Source organism: Chinchilla lanigera, unplaced genomic scaffold (genome assembly GCF_000276665.1).
Source record: "Chinchilla lanigera isolate Chin_1 unplaced genomic scaffold, ChiLan1.0 scaffold00008, whole genome shotgun sequence".
Taxonomy (NCBI): domain Eukaryota; kingdom Metazoa; phylum Chordata; class Mammalia; order Rodentia; family Chinchillidae; genus Chinchilla; species Chinchilla lanigera.
In genome coordinates this window covers 32,510,567-32,516,215 of record NW_004955409.1, presented here as the reverse complement: position 1 = coordinate 32,516,215, position 5,649 = coordinate 32,510,567, and positions in this window count along the sequence as shown.

Genomic DNA, 5,649 nt, shown 5'->3' with positions numbered 1-5,649 from the left:
GCTTTTATGCTTATAATTACTATTACATCTTTCTTATTTTACTATAGAAATATTCTTTTTATTTGTTGAAAGGCATTTCAATCTTGGAGTAGGTGGTAAGTTGCCATATAACATTTTCACTAATTATAAATTGTCCTGCATGGTCATTTTTCCGATTAAACATTTCCTATAAATATTCTTTTAAAATTCAGTACATGTATATATGGGATAAAATATTTGTTCATTTTTAGGACATGTTTTGGTGCTTTTAGCTGATATTACAGTGCTAAATCTGCTACTTATTTTCATTTGAAAAACTGGAATCATAATAAGTATAAAATTGAAAGAATAAACAACCTTATATGTTAATGGTAAATCTTAAATATATAAAAATAAAAGTATTAAAATACTGTCCAACACATGCTAAGTGCCATAAAAATTTTATCATTAATTTCTAAATGTATATCCAAAATACATAGTTTACAAATTTGCTTTTGTTTCTTACTTGAATTTCGCTGGCAGTTCGGAAATATGAACTTCAAAATGAAGCATTATTGTTTTGTATTTGTCTTATAAAGCAGAGATTTCTTTTTCTTTTCCAGAACAGTGTTAGGTCACAAATATATTAAACAAAATTATCCTGAGGAGATCCAAAGGATCCTGAGGCCAAATAAATTTTATTAGTACATGTTTTCAGTAAACAATAAATACATTCATTTTAAGGAGTTTGTACATATATATATAACATTACTTTTTATATCTTTCTATTTATCCGCTTCCTCCCTCCTCTTTCAAGCTCTTTGTTTTCTTCCCTTTTGCAAAAGTTCCACTTATTTATTTCCTATGATCTGTCTTTTGTTTTTCTCTTTAATATATTTATACTTTGCATTTCTCATATAAGGGAAATCATGCAGAAAGCACATATGTCTATTTCAGTTAACAATGAGGTGTGAAGGAGTATTCATTTTCTTACAAATAAATCAATTTATCTTCTTTGTGGCAGAGTAATACTTCATTGTGTATAGAGCCTTTATTTTCTGTCTTTTATTTTGCTCTTTATTTACACTTTGATTTTCTCATATGAGGAAAATCATGTAGTATTTAACCTTGTGTGTCTAATTTATTTCACTTAAAATTATGGTCTCAAGGTACATCTCCTTTCCTATAAATGGTTCAAATTCATCCTTCTTTTGTAATAAAGTAGTACTCCATTGTGTATAAATATCACATTTTCTTTATCAATCCATCTGTTGATGGGCATAATGGCTACTCTCCAACATTTCACTATTAGCAATTTTGTGCAATAAACATTGGTATGCATAGATCACTGTGATATGATAGTTTTAACTCTGGAAGATACCTAGAAGGAGAATAGCTGGCTTGAATGGAGCTTCTATGTTTGGTTTTTGCAGGACCTCCGTATTGATTTTCATGATGGCTGTACTAGTTTCCATTCCCACCAATTTGGAATGTTCTTTTTTTCCACAGCTTTGCCAACTTTTGTTCTTATTTGAATTTTTGATGGTAGACATTTTTTCTGGAGTTGGATGGAATCTCAGTGGTATATTAGTTTGAATTTCTCCAATGGCTAGGGACACTGAACATTTTTAATTTACTTATGTGGTATTCCTGTTTTCTCTTCTGCAAAGTGTAGTTACATCGATTGTCAGTTTTGGAGTGCAGTTTTTCAGTTGTTTATGTGTTCTAGATTTTAATCTTCTGATATAGCTGTCAAAAATAATCTCCTATTTTGTAGGTTGTCTCTTTACATTACTACTTTGGTTCCTTTGCTATTCAGAAACATTTTCATTTGATATAATGCCATTTGTTGAATCTTCCTGTTATTTCTTGTCCACTTGGGGTTATATTCAGAAAGTCTTTGTCTACTTTGATTTCTTCAACAGTATTATCTACCCTATTTTTCAGCAAGTTAAGTGTTTCAGTTTAAATGTTTACATCTTTGAGCCATTTTGATTTTAGTTTAGTACGTGGTGAGCTGTATGATTTAACTTCAATCATGTGCATGTGAATAGCCAGTTTTCCCAGACCCAGTTCCTAAAGAGGCTGTCTTTCCTCCAATGTATGTTTTTGGCCCCTTTGTTTAAAGATCAGGAATCAGAATGTGGTTTTGGTAGTTTCTGCATTCTCTATTCTGTTGCACTGATTCACATGTCTTTGTTTTCTGCCACTACAGTGCAGCAATTTTTAACCCTGCTGTTTTTCAATATAACTTGAAATTTGGGATTGGGATGTCTCTACATTGCTCTTCTTGCATCTGCTATTCTGAACTCCTTCTTGTCCTAATAAATTTTATTTTTTTTCTATTAATGTGCACAATGCCATTGTTATGCAAATAAGGATGTTATTGTTTAAATTGGAATTATATTACTTTTGCATATTGGTTTTGAGAAGATAGTCATTTCAACAGTCTGTCCTGGTCAACTTTCTGCAGCCCCTGGACTAGGTGGCCCATGTCTGAGTCCCGAGTGCTCCATCAGCTACCTGGGAACCCCAAACTGGGTGGACCCCCTCATGCCACCCTTGTGGAGCAAGTCTGATACCCAAGAAAATTAGGGAATATAGGGACCTTCAGTGAACTTCCTGGGAAAGGTGAGACTCAGCACTCTGCCTCTGGCATTGAAAATGACAAGATGAAGGAACAAAATGCAATCTCAGAACTTCAACCCATTCAGAACTTGTCCAGAAAACATCAACATAGGAGAATATGGAAGTAACACATCTGGAATCCCTGAAATGATTGCAACTAAAGTCATGAAATAACTCCATCAGGCCATAGAAGAAATCAGAAGAGAAATAATCTCAGGAAAAAAGTGGAAGACAACAATAATGAAAGGATTGCTCAGCATATCTAAAGAAAACAAATATACAAAATAGATGAACATAGAAAAATGATGGAAATGAAGGAACAATACAGGAAAGAACTAGAATACATGAAACAGATTCAAAGAGATATCCAGGAAATCAGAACTTCCATTGAAAGCTGGCAAACCACTTGAACGAAGTTGAAGATAGATTTTCAGACCTTAAAGACAGCATTGCAGCTAACAATTATGAAAGGAAAGTTCTCATAAAAACAGCAAGGAATCAGAAAATATCAATTCAACAGATTCAAAACAATGCAAAGAAAAACAATGTAAGATGGATAGGTGTCAGTGAAATAGCAGGAGGCAACACAAATGAGATAAGAAGATATTTACTCACAGAAATAACAGCAGAAAATTTCCCAAGCTTGGAAAAAGAATCTGATATACAGAAAAGTGAGGCATGTAGAACTCCAACTAGCCATAATCAATATAAAACTACACCCAGACATAAAATAATCAAGATCTCAGAAATCCAGCAAAGAAACAGAATATTAATAGCTGTTAGAAAACATAAACAGATCACTTATAAAGGAAAGTCCATCAGAATTATAGCAGATCTCTCAGCAAAAATCATCAAGACAAGAAGAGCTTGGAGTGAAGTATTTCAGGTCCTAAAAAAACACAAATTCCAATCCACATTCATTTGTCCAGCAAAATTGTCCTTCAAAATTAATGGGGAAATAAAATATTTACATGAAAAAGAACAACTGAACAATTTCATGAGTGCCAAACCAACCCTACAAAGGATACTAAAAGATATTCTAGAAAAGATAAAATGACCACAATTTCAAGAACAATAGAAGAAACCACCAAGCAGAGCAAGTAATTAAGCAGAGAGAAAAAGTGGAAAACCAACATAAGTTAAATAACATGACAAAGATAAGCCAAAGCATATCAGTATAACCATTAATGTAGATGGCCACAATTTACTAATAAAAAGAAACAGACTCTGTGTGAATCAAGAAACAAAATTCAACAATATGCTGAATACAAGAAATATATTTAACTCAAAATAAATTTTCATAGACTGAAAGTCAAAGGATAGAAAACAATTCTCCATGCAACAGGAAAACAGAAAAAAAGCAGGGGTAGTGATTCGTTAGCAGACAATGTGAACTTCAAACCAAGAATGATCAAAAGAGATTTAAAAAAGGTCGCTACATACTTGTTAGGGTAAAACTTCAAGAGTTAAAGATAACAATCATAAATATATGTGCACCAAATATGGGAGCATACAGCTATGTAAGACAAAACTTAATAGATGTGAAAACCAAATAACTAATAACACTATTTTAATGGGGGAACCTAAAAACCATGTCAATAAGAGAAAGATTCAGCACAGAAATAACAGAAATGACTCAAACTCATGAACAAATGCACTTAGTAGATGTTTCCAGAGTGTTCCACCCCAAAAGTCAGCACGCACATTCTTCTCAGCTACACATGGGATGTTATCAAAAATAGACCACATTGTAGCCAATAAAACATGTTTAGCTAAGTGCAAAGGAACTGAAATAATCCCATGTATATTATCTGACCATACTGCAATGAAATTGGATATTAATAACAAAAGGAGTCCGGGAATGTAGCTCAGTGGCATAGTGCCTGCCTGGCAAGGGTGAGGTTGTGAGTTCAATTCCTGGTACAAAAACAAAAACAAAAAAAAAACAAACAAAAAAAAACCAAAGGAACATAACCACATGGAAATTAAATAACAGGCTCTTGAACAATCAATGGGTCACAGATGAAACTAAATAAGAAATTAAACAATAACTACAAACAAATAAAAATATAAATATAGCTGACCAGAATCAGAGGGATGCACTGACAGCAGTTCTTAGTGACAAGTTTATAGTGTTGAATTCACACATCAGGAAAATAGAACAAGAATAAACAGCCTAATGCTGCACTTCAAAGTTTTAGAAAAGGAAGAATAAGTCAAGTCCAAACCCCAAACAAGGGAGGAAATTATAAAGATCAGTGAACAAATTAATGCAATTGAGACAAAGAAAACACTACAAAAATTAATGAATCAAAGAGTTTGTTTTTTGAAAAAATAAATGAAACTGAGAATTCCCTAGCCAACATTATCAGAAAAGAATAGAAAAAAACTCGAATTCATGCAATAAGAAATGTAAGGGGTAAAACTACTATAGATCCTCTAGAAATTCAAGAGATCATCCATACCTAGTTTGAAAAAATTTCCTCTCAGGATGGAAAAGACAGAAAAAATGAACAGATTCCTAGATACATCCAAATTATGAAAGTTGAATCAAGAAGATATAAAAACCCTGAATAACACACTATCAAATAATGAGATTTAAAATGTGATTAAAAACCTACCAACAAAAAAAATACCCAGGTCCTGATTGATTCACAGTGGAGTTCTCCAAGAATTTCAGAGAAGATTTTATTCCAACATGCCTCAAACATTTCAATGAAATTGAAAAGGACACAATTCTCCCTAACTCCTTTCTGGAGCCACGTATTATATTCACACCAAAACCAAAGAAAGACACAACGAAGAAGGAAAATTGCAGGTCAATCTCCCTAATGAACATAAATGAAAAGACACTCAATAAAATATGATTAAAAAGGAGGCAGCAAATAATTAAGCAAATTATACACCATGACCAACTTAGATTCATCCCAGGGATGCTGGTATGGTTCAATATATGTAAATCCAAAAATGTAAGACACTATATCAATAGAGCCAAGGACAAAAGACACATGATCATATCAATAGATGCAGAAAAATCTTTTGACAATGTCCAATACTCATTCA